The 16,676-nt window shown below is 37.0% G+C and overlaps 1 pseudogene; it reads left to right on the plus strand.

Moving 5' to 3' along the window:
- Positions 1–16,676, plus strand: part of LOC122348674 — a 161,619-nt pseudogene that overhangs the window by 23,774 nt on the left and 121,169 nt on the right.

Genomic DNA, 16,676 nt, shown 5'->3' on the forward strand with positions numbered 1-16,676 from the left:
CATGGGGAAACGGTTTTGCAGATTACAGATTACACATTCAGCACCCTGAGAACTGACAAACAAATTCTAGCTTTGCGTTCCCCCATGAACAAACCTGTGTGTTTTTACATAAGAATGTATTAGTTCGTTCATTTTTTTCTTCTTTATATTCATTCATTGATTTATTTGTTTGTTCAGTCACCCATATGTTTTTTTCATTGATTCATTCATTTTTTTCCTCTCTCTCCCCCTCTAGTGGTTTAGCTGACATCAGTTTGAACTCTGTTCTCGTGGTCATGTTAGTCGGTTAAGATTAAAGGGCTTCAAATCCTCCTGGCACGATTGGCATGGGTTGTGGATGGATGCAGGAAAGAGGGATGAATGGAAAAAGGGTGGGCACTGAGTAAAAGAGTGAATTAATTTTGTCAAATCAGTGTCGCAGCAGTTTAAAAGTCTGTTTGTTTGTGTAAAGCGTCTAAGTGTGGATTTGTGTCCATGTATATGTGGTAAATATTGTAATATGTCAGAGTGAGTTTACGAAGCTATGTTTAAATTATATTTGTGTGTGTGTGTATTTGTGTTTGTGTTGTTTGTGTGGGTGAGCGTCTGCTTTTGGCAAGCTCATTGCAATGTGGGATTAGTAGGCAACGCTGAATTGTGGGGAGAAATTGGATCAGATTACAGTGAATTTTGGCACCGGATTATCTTCAATCCCTTCAGTGTATCCAAGTAGCCTGAATGAGTGTTCATGAAAGAGAGTGTGAGAGAGAAGACACCAAAAACAGAGAAGACAGCTGGAGACTTTAGAAGAAGTGGATTCTTGTGTCTTTGTCTCCTCTTTCTGTTTTCGCCTCTTATGTTTAATACGAGACTGTCTTCATCTCACCTAGGATATTCGTCTCTATATCTCATGCACATCTCCTGCTCCACGGGTTGTGTTTTTGGCTGGTGTCAAGACCAGCAGTCCTGCTGATTTTGTGGCTTTTACCAGAAGCCTCTTTGCTTCCTTCCACTGGCACCACGCTGTTCAGCAGAATTAACCAATCGCCTGAGGGTTTTTTTTTTTATTCTACAAGCTTGAGAGATTTAAGAGAGAAAGTTTGGGCTTTTTAAACTAAATCTCTGCTCATCATGTTAGGTTCAAATTGTCATTCCTCTGGGAGCTCAAGCAGAAGCCCCTGGGGATACCGGCACATGTAAATAAAGTTCTCAAACTTACTCATCCTCTCATAATTTCCATACCAAAATATCTGACATTGTTACCACTATTTCTAGTTTCTAAAAGAAAGCATCTTTTGATTGTTGCATGCTGTGGAACTTGTGTGTTGGGTTCTCGTATAATGCCTTAACTTAGCAACCGATTTTACTGGATGCCTTCCAGAGCACAGTGCGGCTTGAACTATATCAGAGAAAGGCAACTCTGATAACGGAGTGCCACCATCCTCCAGAATCTAGCTCTATCCCTAATCAGAAATCTAACGCAAGTTGCTTGAAATTAGTCAGGCAGGAGACTCAGCTAGATGTTCAGTTGTGTGCGTTAAAGAGGTTTAAGGCGGTCCATAAGCAACATGTGCAAAAATGTACTCTCTTTTTTTGTTTTCCATAGGTGGGCTATGAGAATGCAGGCACAGTGGAGTTCCTGGTGGACAAACATGGAAAACATTACTTCATCGAGGTCAACTCCCGTCTACAGGTGGAACATACAGTTACCGAGGAAATCACTGAGTGAGTGACTGTTTGGTTCTCATTCTAATGGCATATTTATAGCTTGTTTTGGGCTGTTTTGCCAAATGTTAACTTAACTTTGCATATGTTAAGCTTTAAATGAATAGCAAATCAAAAACACATCATAGATTTGCGTATATGCGCCATTCATTTCTCTGAATCAGAATGTCTGGAGGATATTACATTTAGATTTGCTATTGTATTCTATTAGATGCTTCTTTTTTTTGTTTAATCAAAGCGAATTCTAAGAAGGCCAAGCTTTATGTACACTGCAATTATTTCAACAGTCAAGCACTGAAGAGCACTTGTGTGCAAATATACAAATGCTGCAATAATTGCATTAACAAGTTGCAGCAGCACTCAGAGTTAAGACAATCTAATAGCTAATAGCTGAATTAAAATATTTTCTATCTGGTCCATTTGCTCTGTTTTTGGGGAGACAAGTTTTCTTGATTGATTGAAGGGCTTGTCATACATTAAAGTGAGTAAAAAAAAATGGTAGGTAAAAAAATAAAGGTAAAAAAAAATGAAAAGGTTGAGATCCACTGCAAAACTGAATTCTAAAGCCAAACATTATTTACACCGCAATTACTCCACAGTCAAGCACCGAAGAGCACTTGTGTGCAAATATACAAATGCTGCAATAATTGCGTTCACATGCTGAAGTTGCACTCAGATTTAGTTTGCATGATTAAAAAAAAAAAATCATTCATTTATTTATTAACAAGACGTTTCATAGATAGTATAATATATATATATATATATATATATATATATATATATATATATATATATATATATATATATATATATATATGTGTGTGTGTGTGTGTGTATATATATATATATATATATATATATATATATATATATATATATATAAAATAAATATAGATATGTATTATCGCAGCTGTTGACCAAAGCATATTCAAGTTACATCTATATAATAAATATTTAAAGTGCACACACTGAGCTTTAATTTGAGGGTATGCTCATCACAACTGGAAAAGTTAAAGAATTACAACTCATAAGACAGTCTGTAAATGTAAATGATGTGTTGACTGTGTATGTTCTTGAAGTATGTTCTCCATTTTTTCCTCACAACGTGTAGGCCAGAATATTACCACCGCGTGAGGACATGAAGCATGCGTGTGAATTTGCATACATATGTAGGTGTATGTTTGCAGAATGTCAATGTACAGAGTTTAGGATGAATGCTTGTCTGCCACCCCACCTTGAGAAGTTGGTCAAGGGGAGAGAAGTGAGAACATGTGTCAGGAACAGCATGCGTATGAGAGAAAAAGAGCGTGAGAGAGAGGAAGAAAAAGGAAAGAGGCGTTATAAATAGCTCTCACCTCCCCTGATAACCTATGAGCTGCTCCGTAATGACATAGAGATGAGCCTGATCTCATCACACACGAACACACACACATACACACCCATGCTGACAAGCACTCAGACATTAACGCGCTGATGAGTCAAATGATTGATAGCGCTCCTTTCATTCTGTCTCCACACACATACACACACAAACGCATCTTTCTGTTTTCCAGCACAAGTTCCTCACCACAGAAATGGAGTCTCATACATTATAGATATCAGAGTTGTCAAGTGTAGTTGACAGCTCTGCTTTGAATTGGCTCTCATTGCGTGTGCTGCCATCTTAGATTTGCGAAGGATTTACTGAAATATATAATGAGTATTAGTCTGTCATTTGTATGGGTATTATACTGCCTCCTTTACATGGGGAAATATAGATGGTCTGTAATGCAGTCATGTGTGTGTGTGTGTGTGTGTGTGTGTGTGTGTGATACGCTAATGTGATCAATTCGTTGTGGTTTCTGTTTGCGTTTAATGTCATACAGTGTGGCTGTGTGTTTTTGATTTGATACAAACACTGATTCGATCATTTTTTTTCATGCTTACTTTAATAAAAGGTTGGAAATGTGCTCCTAATAGGGCAAATACCTTTTCTATATTCTTTGTCGAACACGATTATCATCAATACCAATGTATTAGATTCCTCCAGTTTGAATTTCTCCTGAAATCGATTCCTTTGCAAATCTCAGTACAGATTGAGACGTTGAGACCTCTTCTGAAACCCCAAAGTTAAACGTGAGAGATTATTGGAGTATTTTTCTCAGGAGCAAGATGATGAGAAACGGGAGACTTACCGTAGTCTCCATTTTCCGCACATTTAATCTCATTAATCTGTCTGGGGAAACTATTAAGATATCTCGTTCACGACTAAGCGCAATTAAGCACATTTTTCGCCTTAATTCTCACCACTGTAATGCCGACAATCAGTAATGAAAATAGTCCTATCCAGACACCAAGATTTGTTTAATGTTAACGAGCCAAAATTAAATTCAGTACATCAAATAACGATTTAATATTTTACATTACATTTAAAAACGGACTACCAAAATACATAAAAACTATCATTATTTCCTTTCACATTACTGGACCGAATAGTCCAAATAGCCTAATGTGCATAAATAGTGACGGTCCTGTAACAGGCCTCATGCTGTATTATATTTCTCATGATTTTGGAGTGAAGTATGGCCAGGGTTTTTGTGCTTATCCATGTGGATGTATGTATGTTGTAATAGTGTTTGTTTTTGTGCAGGTGGATATATGTGTGTTCAGGGCAGCCCACCACATATTGAGTAATGACCGTTCAACAAAGTCTCTAAATTGCTGCAGTAGATCTTTATTTTGGGTTGTGCTGTTTGAGACAGAAGAGGACAAAGAAACAAGGATAAACTGCAAAAGAGGCTAAAAACTAAGAGAAATAAGGTTGTAGAAAGGCTAAAGTCAGAAGTGAGTGAGGGTTTTGGTGACCCAGGACCAGAAAACCTATTTCACCTTTCTTTCTGACACTAATACCCTTATCAATCTCTGTGATTTAGTTCACAACCTTTCCCTTCCCCTTTCCTCTTCGTTCAGTCTCGTTCATGTTTTTCTTCCATTTCTTTATTTCCCTGTCCTTCTGTCCAGCCTCTTCTCTCTGTCATATCTCTTCTCATCCTCTCTGGCTTTTGTTTAGACTTCTCTTTTTCATCCTTCATCTTGTCTGTTTTGTCCCCTGTTTTTTATGTTTCAGTCACAGAATTGAGGTAAGAAGCTGTTTATATATGCATATTCTTACGATTTGATTGGTTGGATGAGATGGTCATTCTCCCCCCCCAAAGATTAATTTCTAAGATTACTTCATTTTTTCCCCCAGCTCATTACAGCATCATTTGCTGACGGTGAATTTATGTTCGTGAAGAGGGAAATGCTCCATTGAAATTTGGCATCATTCGATGACGCTTCTCTTCTCTGATTCTGACTGGCTGCACTATTGAGGCTCCTCCAGTCCATATTGATTCTTACTCTTTCACCTAAACTCTTGCTCTAGCATCATAAATCAAAGAGCAGAAATGACCTCGGAGGTCATCCTCCTCTGACACTCTTCTGTGCTGATCCCAGACCAGTTTTACCATTTCTGCTGTGCAGTTTGAACAAATGAAGTTATTCTTAGATCAGGATATAAATGGAAGCCCTAGTGGGATTGTATTTCCTTTAAAAACTGTTGGAGGTCTGTAGAACAGTAGCTGCTGGCTTTATGTGCTTAGGGCATTGCAAAGAAGGATTTCATTAAATGTAATGGCTCCTGGTGGACGTAGCTCTGCGCTGGAGCTTTACCCTCTGCTGTTTTTATTCGTATTTTTGTTCATCTTTTTTTTCTGAAAACGTGCTCTACAACGAAGTGAGGTGTTGCTTTTTAAGCTTACATGACTTAGTGTGGTGTGATCAGGGTCTTTACGGCTCTGTGTGTGTGTTGTTATTTGCCATTTAGCAGACATTTGTCATCCGAGTACACTAATTGCAGAAACGGTTCCCCTAGAGCAGTCAGGTTAACAGCTTTACTGAAGGACACAATGATGACAGAGCAGAATCTTAGAAGTCTCTGGTGACCTTTACTTACAACTCCACCTACAACCTTGTTCTGACCATTAGGCATATTCTTTTTTCTGTTCCACTTCTTATTTCTTATATATTTTTTTATTTCCTTGTTCACATTTTCTGGTAGTTGTGGACAGATGTATCCACCAATATTTTCTTTTAAATAATACATTTGACCCTTGACCACAAAAACAGGCATTTTTCTTTCAAAAGCTGAATAAATAGGTATATAAATAGGTACAAAATATATTTGTTAGGATATGACAATATTTGGCTGAGATCTATTTTAAGTAATTTTCAACATTTAGGGGTTAGTCTGTGATTTTATTGCTGTCCGATTCCAGAATATCTGTATTTTTCTTTCAAAAAACTCGTGCAAAAGTCCCTGGCTGAATTACCTACTGTTTAAAAAGAAATAAATAAATGAAGAAATCCAATTCGCTGAAATTGCTGTAAAGTATTTACAACAACCAGTGAGTGAGAGCTGTTAAGAACAAAAAGAAGAGAGGAAAAACACACAAACATTTAAAATACAAACATGTTTTATATACGATTATATACACTAAATATAAACAAAGCAGCTTTATCGTTTTGAGAGAGAAAATTCAAGACAGTAAACCATTTAACTACGGCATGTGTATTTTCCTATTTTAAAATAGATTTAAATAACCAAATAATAAATAGGATATTGTTATTTTTTTTTATTATTTCATGTATATGCCATTTTATGTACAATCATGCAACTGACTATGTGAATAAATTGCAGTCAATGAGGAATAAATCGAATCGATAAATTGAGTCTGAGAATTCTTTCAGTAACCTCCGAATAGTGCTTTTCTTCAACAATTCTAAGTGAAAAATAGAAAGAGAAGTGCTATAAAAGTTTTTTTTTTTTCATGTACTTTCACTATTCTGCAAATATATATGATTTGAACAAATCATGGTTAATGCCACAACAAATCCAGTTGTTGCATCCTCTGAAGAGTAAATTGTAGCCTGTGGAAAAAAAACACAAGCACTCTGTGCATGATGGTCTGGCCATGTTGGATGCAGTTCTGCTTACTCAGCGGACACACTTTAAATCCTTGATTTCAAGCTGTGCTGTGCTACAGTTCTGTCTTATTCTCTGAGTACTGTAGGTAAAGTACAGCGCTAGAAGCAAGATTCTTTTCTTTCTGATTTCCTGTCTCACGCCAAATTGATTGCCGTCTATTATGTCATTTTCAATTGACCATGTGTGTATATATTTTTTTTTTTTTGAACAGTGAAGTCAAATTGTTGGTTGTGTACACATTCGGTTGGCAATTTTAGGCATAAGCTGTTTTCAATATTGTTGTCATAATGCTGTTCTTGGCTTTTCTTTTAACATAGCTTTTAGCAGTTTTATAGAGTTTACTAGTGTTTTGAGTTTAGGTGGTCATTGAACGCATTTTGCATTAAAGCAAAGACTAAATAATCCTCAGTCGAGTCCACACTGCTGTTGTGCTGGCTGTCTTAAGAGTATTGAAAACATGTACGAAGCATTGTGTAAAGCACTTTGCCAAGTGTAAAAAATTCTCTTTGCCTGTAGCTTTTTACAGAGCCTGCTTTCAATCATATTCCCCAGCTCAGCACACCGCAGGCCGGTGAAATCCAGCGCGGCTGCTTGAGAATGCCAACAGGCTGCGGACTCTGCGTTCAATCAGGAGCGCCTCTCAATGCAGCTCAACGTTCAGGCCTATTCACTCTGACCTGAGGTGCAGTATGAGGCCCATAGCAGAGCTCCATGCTGAGCCCCACCGTGCATCATCAAACAATGTGGATAACCTAAGCTGCGAGGAGCCGTGCCTGCTTGTATTTGATATGATTGGAATAATGAGCCTCAGGGTGGAGCTCCGTGCTGGGGCCTGCTCTGCGTGATAAGAGCTGGAAATGGGCTTTGTTGTAGTTTCATGCTGTACTCTGATAAAGATAGTGTAGTGCTGGTTTCTTTGCACGCTTTCTCTTCACTTTAACTGCTGTATCTTCAAGACCTGTCCAAATACACATTTACCTGTCTTTAAAGGCCTCATGGACTAGAAGCCGCTGCCAAATTTATTTTAGTATAGTGACATATTAAAACTAAATTTGAACAGGGTGGGCTATTTTTGAGCTGCTCTTCTAAATCTCTCACTCACAGCCAAGTAAAGATTGGAGGGCTGTGGTTAAGAATAAGACTGACGTCATCAGAGGAAGGCATGCCATTACAAAGCAGAAGCAAAGACATACATTTTTTTTTCAGTGGATTGAATTTCTACAGAGTCAACGCTGAAGTACACAATCATTCAAAATTTTAGATTTAGGTCGGTACGATTTTTATGTATTTTTTATTATTTATAGGTTACCTTTATTTAGAAAAGAAGCATCAACATTTCAGTTTCAAATTAAATTAATTATCATTATTAAAAATAATATAACAATACAGTTCATCAAAACTTATTATGCATAATTTGTTGCTTTTTTTTTTAATTCACTGGATTTGCTGCATTGTTAATCACAATTTCTAAACCCTCCTAATATTGAAGGCATTGTGGTCAGGAGACGCCTGCCTAAAAGCCTTATCAATAATGGAAAACAAAGATACGCAGAGGAGTGTGGTCTTGTGTGTTCTTGACTGAAAACTCTAAGAGAGAAATAAACATTTCATGCGCTCTCACACACACGCACCCACATATTTCAGGTTGTTGGTTACTGAATGGGTCCTGAAGGAGACTGATGAAAATTACATCAGAGGTGGCTTTCAAAAATGAATCATACTGTATGAGAAAACTCCAGTGTTTTTTTTTTATTTTTTATTATTATTAATTTTTTGAACATTTTATTCATGGCTCATCCGTCAAGGGAATGTTCCATCTTATCTGACCTTTACCATTCTCTGGTTCATATCCTTTTGATTGCACTGAATGACAGGAGCAAATAAATAAACACCTTTATTAAAAAGTAAGACTGGAAGTCTGGAACTTTGGTTTTGGTCATGCATATTCATGAGTGCAAATGAGCTGGAATCTTCTTCATTTGGGATCTATGCAATCTATGACCTTCATTCATTGTAAATAAGCAGCAATTATGAATATTCAAAAAGTCAATAACCTGCCCCAACATGTATACATGTGGCATTATTTATCTCCTCCTGAGACAGATTTTTCTCCTCCCATTTCTCTGCATGTTTTTTTGCCTTCTGTTTTCACCTTTTTTCTTTCATTTGAGGCATGATAGCAAAAATACTGTGCTAATGAAAGCATTGTTTATGAAAGCATTGTCGATATTTTTGATGGACAGCTGTCGTTAAGCTTTATGACTGTTACAAAATAAACAGATTTAGATTTTTATAAACCTTTTGCAAACATTTGTCTGTATGCTAAAGCTGAAGTGTGTAATTCCTGTGTCACTAGTTGAACCAACTGGAAAGCTTCCCTAACTCTAGAAACTGACACGTTGTACATGTTTGCAAGAACCACGGTGTTTATGCTTTTTAGGACAGGTATAGGGTACTAGCCCAAAACTCTTGAGACCAAGTTATTCATTATAAGCATTTTTAGTGTCGCTGAAAAAAATATGCATAAATTGAAGTAGCGTGATCAATTTCACAGATGTACTTATTTGATTAGTGATTTAGTAATAGTTCAGGATCTTAAATATTACTGTTATAACGTTACGTATTTGGTTCATGTTAATCATCAAAATCCCAGATTTTCAGTGTTATTATAGACTTCTGGATCCCACTTTAGTTATGCCTTTACTACACCTGCGTAGGAGAAAATGCTTCAACATTGCTTCCCCTTTAAATCTAAAGCAATCTTTAGTTGTGATTTTTCTTGTCCAAAAGTATTTAGCGTTTTTCTTGATCTCATAACAGTCCTTTGCTATTGCTGCTTCTCTCTCTCTCTCTGTCTCTGCTGGCCTCATTGTCTCTTTCATGTTGTATTTATTACTTGAGATTTTTTTTCATTATTATCCTATTATCTCCTGAATGTGTTTTCTGACTCATGAGTGTGGGGTGGCAGATAAAAGCGGTAAGCCAATAATTAATGCTTCTGTGAACAGCAGGCTGAGGGTGAAACCCAGATGAAATACAAGAACTAGAAAATAGAGGTAAAAGTAAGCTTAGCAAACGCGGATTGTCCCCTCAGTACGGAATGTGCTTTTGTATCCGCATGCTGTGTTGTGTACACCTTTTTGACCAGATATGCAGAAGATGCAGAGGTGTGTATCTGTGTTTGTTTGTGGGAAGGATGTGGCTTCGACCGCTCAAGGTCAGCCGGTGTTAAAGGCTCATTAACACATTCCTGCTGATCTTTGAGCAGTATTGAGTGACACGTGTCCTCTCTGACCTATTTGATTTTGAATATGCTTGACCCTGGACCTGTGGTAAGTCACATCTATACTGGGAAGTAGGCAATATTTGCTTATAGCAGGGGTCTTCAACCTTCTGAGTGCTTCATTTTAATCCTGACTTAAAATAACACTCATATAGAGCACTAATTGTGATATAATCGCAATAGCAATTAACAGCCAAAGATAGCAATAAACAATAGAATTGTGATTTACTCGGATACAAAATAATATTTTTGTTTGCATTATACAGGAGTTGAAATGAAACCGAAACGCCTGGTTTTAGACCACAATAATTCATTAGTATGGTGTAGGGCTTCCTTTTACGGCCAATACAGCATTAATTCCTCTTGGAAATCCTGCACAGTGGCCAGAGGGGTTTTGAGCCATTCTTCTTGCAGAATAGTGACCAGGTCACTACGTGATGCTGGTGGAGGAAAACGTTTCCTGACTCGCTCCTCTAAAACACCCCAAAGTGTCTCAATAATATTTAGATGTGGTGACTGTGCAGGCCATGGGAGATGTTCAGCTTCACTTTCATGTTCATCAAACCGCTCTGTCACCAGTCTTGCTGTGTGTATCGGTGCATTATCATCCTCATACACAGCACCGCCTACAGGATGCGATGTTTGAACCATTGGGTGCACATGGTCCTCCAGAATGGTTCGGTAATCCTTGGCAGTGACGTGCTCATCTACCACAAGTATTGTGACTAAGGAATGCCATAATACAGCCCAAACCATCACTGATCCACCCTCATGCTTCACTCTGGGCATGCAACAGTCTGGGTGGTACACTTTTTCTCCACACTGTAACGGATGTGGGAAAGACAGTGAAGATGGACTCATCAGAGAACACAATACATGTTTCGCATTATCCACAGCCCAAGATTTTTGTGGCTAGCACCATTGAAACCGACGTTTGGCATTGTCACGAAGGTTTAGCTATAGCAGCCCAGCTATGTTTACTGACCCTGTGGAGCTCCCAAAGGACAGTTTTGGTAAAAAAAACAGGAGAGTTGAGGTGCATGTTTAATTCTCCAGTGAGTTGGGAAGCTGTGGTTTTGTTTTTTGGATACAATCCAGGTTAGAACCCTGACATCCCTTTCAGACAGCTTCCTCTTGCGTTCACAGTTACTCCTGTTGGATGTGGTTCGTCCTCCTTTGTGGTATGCTGACATCACCCTGGATACTGTGGCTCTTGATACATCAACAATTTGTCCTCTTTTAAACTCTGATATGTCACCCATAATGTTGCGTGCATTGCGATGTTTTAAACAAAACTGTGCTATTACTCAGCTAATTAAACCTTCACACTCTGCTCTTACTGGTGGAATCAATGAAGGTTGGCCACCAGGCTGCTCAAAGTTAGCCATGACACCTCCAACACTAAATATGTATATATATATATATATATATATATATATATATATATATATATATATTTATATATATATATATATATATATATATATATATATATATATATATATATATATGTTTGTATATGTATATATAACATATGTATGTATGTAAACAAATTACTTTTTTTATTTTGAATGCATTCAGCTGTACTTTTATGTCTCTTCCACACCTCTTTGTCTCGCTCCTTTTGCCATGTAAGACATTAGATATTCTACACCTCACACGTTCTCAACTTCTCGCTCAGTGTCTCGGCACAATAGCAGTGGCAGACATTAATTATGAGTTCGCGGTTTGAAAATAAAGTGATGCCTACAGGCAAACAAGGCATGTGTGTTTTGTATGCAGATCACAGGTGAGAGCATGTGCGAATATTTAAATTACAGACATTTATGTAGCTGCTGACACCAGTAGTGATCGCTTGTGTCTTTGTTCTTGTGTGGGAATCACTGGATTCGTAACCGGACATTCACCTCATTGTAATTTTGAATTTGCTGTTCTAGACCTGCTTTTCAAAATTGCTCCTGTGCATCTGTGGATAATTATGCAGAGATATGCAATGAATTCACATAATAAAGTTCCACTCAGGTTTAATCTTACTGGTGCATTAAACCACAACAAGGATTTCAAGCAAAATAGCAGATAAGATAATAGTAGATAAAATACCAAAGCATAGGGGCAATTCATATCAGTTGTGATGTACAGTGGCATGCCCTGCTTGTTACAAATTTAATTTTTTAATAATTACATTGTCACAGAGGCAGTATTATTATTACTATTATTACTACTATTAGTAGAAATGGTATTATTATTACCATACTATTATCATACAATTTTAAAATACAGTTTCATGTCTGGAGATAAATATTTATGACTGAAAAATTCTCCTGCCATTGGCAAAATGTTAATTTTGGACCTGTGTGTGAGGAAAGAAAGGCAGACTACAAAAAAGGCTTTTAAATGAAAGTTGTGTTTATTCAAGCTTTCAAAGTATTGCTTAAAAGCATTATAACAAAATTCAGCGAAATGTTCTTAACTGGGCCGCTTTATTCATGAGCACCTCTTGCTTGTCCTCTCATAGTTATTTATCTGATTTTGTTTCTCATTAAAAAGAAAGCAAAAACAAGGATCACTACTGAAGTGGAATGCCTTACGGCCATCGAAATTAAAAGTATCTCTGGAATCAAACTCACTTTGGAGTTTCACATGCACATGCACAGGCCACAAAACCTTATAGAAGGCAGGATTTACTCAAAATAAATGACACCCGCTGATACCATTTAGTTTGCATGCAGTATTTACATTGCATTTAGCATCTGTTTCATTTATAAATTAATTAATCAGGTAGCAAGTAGCAGTGCAAACATACGCAAAAATTGTGCTAAATGTAATTTGCATCAATGTACTGTAACTAGTTCTGACCGTTATCTAAAGTGCTGTAATACGGCATGCTTGAGATTAATTATCACTGAATGAATTGCTTGTCATGTCACTTGTCAACAGTGTTCACAACCATATATAAATAGTTTTATTTGCAATATTACTGTATCTGTGATAAGTATAAAGTTAACCCTTAAAAGATCCCATTTTAATGACACTACTTGCTCTGAGTAAACAGTCATTATATATAGCATATAGCTTAAATATCAATCATTTTAATATGGATTGCATATGATTAGTGTAAAAGTTTTTTTAACTGAAATGCATGCATTGGCAAAAAATATTTAGTGAATTCACCCGCTTTCTTCTGAACAACAAAAAAAAAACAGCTATTTTCTGGTCAATGTTTAAGTAGATGTTTCCAAAATTGCGTTTCCTTTCATCCAAAGATGTTCTCAAATTTCTTTTTGTGGGTATAATCAGTATATTTTCATCCCATCCTCATCCCACATTTTTGGTAGGCATGGATAATGAGGGAAACAGCTATAAACAGAAACAGGCTGAAAAATAATACTTTCATTATAGTTTAATGTGCTGGGGCTCTGGGGCTGTACTCAACCTCCAGAAGATTATTAGCTGGGTACTCCACAAGATCAGGCTTAAATGGTGTTCTGCTTCGCAACGGCTTGGGCTCTCGTCCTGCTTAAATGTACAGTTGGTTGCTTAAATTCATGCGTTGAAATGTTGATAAGATATTCGCTTTGTCTGAAGATATGTAATATAGATATGCATGCAAAATAGTTTTTGGGTTGCTGCGAATGTATGAGTCAGTCTTTATAGAAAGTTGTGAGATTCATCCTGATTCTGTGTACGTATCTACTGCTGCATTTGTGTGTTTGACAATGTTTGTATGGGTCGATATTCCCCAGTTCACACTTTGACCTATTCTAGCTTTTCATGCATGCTTTTTGATCCATGCTCCCTAAAATACACAAGCACACAGACACAGACCTCTGAATCTATATAAGTTGTTTTTATACTAATATAGTGAAAACTAACCCTTACATAACTGATTGTGGTTGACACTAGATTTGAAGCAGACATCATTTGTCCATTTTGTAAGCTTTTCAAATAGTTAGGACCACTTGAAATGTCAGTTCTTGCCTTGCTTCTCTTCACATCGCTTTTTAGTTAATTTGGTTCAAGTACTGTAAAGCTAAACCTACACATGCTCTCTCTCTGTCTCTCGCTTGCTCTTACACACACACTTGTTTTCTTCTCTTTCACATCCTCTGACAGTAATGTACATTGCTAATGTACTGTACTTACTTCCTTTGTTCAATAGCAGGCCATGTTCACTCTGTGTGTGTGTGTGTGTGTGTGTGAGAGCGCTACATTCACCCTTTGATTTTGTTTCCATTAACCAGGCCATTTTCAGACCACTAGTTTTGTTTTTACCTAGACTATTAACAAACATTAATTCCTCAGTTGACCACCCCAGACTGCATTCATGTGCAAAAGAAAAGATCTGCTAATGCTTAAAATAGGCACTATTTTAGTAGCATACCAGAAGAAATATAAATAGACGAACACGAACATGAATTTCAATGAATGGATTTCTAACAAACTATTAAAAGTCTCAGATTAATTGCATTTTTGTTCTAGAATGTAGCTACTGCGATATGCGCACACACACACACACACACATATATATGTAGGTGTGTGTGTGTGTGTACATACATACATACATACATATATATCATTCGTATATATACATACATTTTTTTCTGTCTGGATAGATAGATAGATAGATAGATAGATAGATAGATAGATAGATAGATAGATAGATAGATAGATAGATAGATAGATAGATAGATAGATAGATAGATAGATGCTACTGTTGACAAGTAGAAGATCTTCTATACAGGTGTTCTGTTAAATGTTTGACAGCACAGGGTTTTGTGCTTATTTTTGACATTTTCATGCCAAATCATTAGCGCACATCCTGTCTTTCAAAGAAATGTCAAAGAAGCTTCTTAACCACCATATGCTTTATATCCAACTAAGAGCATAAAATACATTTTTAAGTCTTTCCCCTCTCTCTCAAAATAAAATTGGAAGTGGTTTATCAACTTTGTTAAGCAGCTTAGCTATAAAATTAGCATAGTTCCTGTCAGCTAAAATAGCAGATCGCTTTAGTCCCTGAAGTGATTTGCTAGATATTTCCTGAGGTAGTTTTGAGAGCAAATAGCTATTTGTGCTTAATGCTTTTTGTATAGCCGTTTTAATTCATTTAATCTAATTCAACATGACTTTTTTTCAAGCTCGAGTCTTTAATTAGATGAATTAAGGAAGGATTGATTTGGATTATTAGAAACTGTGTCTCATTGACAATCAATACGTCTACATCATAATGGATTAAAATGAATCAAAGCAGATCGTTTGATATTGGTGTGAGTGCTAAGTGGGCAAACTTCTTTCATGGATAAACATTTCAAAAGGAAGTAGATCAGCGAATTAATTATGCAGCTGTGATTGTCAGATAAAAGTGAAATTGCTGTTTCAAGTTGTGTAATGAATTCTACTCCACTTCAGGGTTTATTCATCAGTTAGTGCTGATAACGGCTCTCTCTCTCTCTCTCTCTCTTTCTCTCTCTCCTTGTTAGTGTGGACTTGGTCCATGCGCAGCTGCGTGTATGTGAGGGCCGCAGTCTTCCTGAGCTGGGTCTCGAGCAGGACAAGATCCAGATCAATGGCTGTGCCATTCAGTGCCGAGTCACTACAGAAGACCCGTCCCGTGGCTTTCAACCAGACACAGGCCGCATAGAGGTACGCCTTGCTAAATGACACGCAGTTATGCAAATTACGGAAAGGTGAAGCAACAAGACACTAGAAACTAATCTCTGATATAAATCTCTTCAGGAACATTTCTATCCATTCATTTTACTCGTTTTATAACCGCTTTTATGTTTTCGGGAGCTGTTTTATAACAGTTGTTGTCTGGAAACCGGGAATTGAATGTGAAGCTACAATCCTGTGGTTTTAGGATCTGGCCATTACAGGAGCTACACTCGTTTGTTTGGATTTCTCTCTGCACTTAAAACACACAAAAACTCTCGCATTTTCAAAGAGGCGTTATTTTGATGAGTCATCGAACAGTGAGCATTGATCGAAAACGATTTTCAGGGACTGCTCTTATTGAGTTATTGAGCTGAAAGAGGAAACTAGACCTCCATATTCTGTTCCAGTGGCAACGTTTTAATGTTCCTGAGTAAACCTACACTAGAGCAGAGCTCTACACTAGCTCTCATTTTACAGAGAAATCTGTGGATGGACTAAAAAACCTCAGCACGTTGGAACACGTACATAAGTAGTAGGCCTTAATTACTTAAGCCTTGATTTTAGGATTTTGTGCTTCGCTTAAATGCTGTTCAGACCAAATAATTGTACTCGACATTTGAAAAAAACACATATTTAGAGCGTTAAAGTACAGTGTTGTCATCATGCAGGTCATGATGACCGAAATCTTTTTTTTCATTCTTACGGAGCTTCTAAAAGCCAACCAAACTGTGTTTGTTTATCTTATTGTCAGAACAAACTGAATTTCAATTATTTATTTTTTTAAATAAAGCAGTGCAAAGTGCAAAGTGATTTAAAAATGTGATATCTAAAGATTCCCAACCCATGACAAAAGTTTCAGTGTTATAAAAACCGCTTTATAAATGTTCGTGGACAAAAACATTAGGTGGTATAGCCACCTGGTCATATGTCAGCTCTGAATTGGATACTATTTGACATATCAAAACAGCATTAGTAAAAGTTTAGGAAGTTAGACCAGAGTGCCTGTGGAACACAGAAACACTCTGTTTC

The sequence above is a fragment of the Puntigrus tetrazona genome, chromosome 7, assembly GCF_018831695.1.
Source record: "Puntigrus tetrazona isolate hp1 chromosome 7, ASM1883169v1, whole genome shotgun sequence".
Taxonomy (NCBI): Eukaryota; Metazoa; Chordata; class Actinopteri; order Cypriniformes; family Cyprinidae; genus Puntigrus; species Puntigrus tetrazona.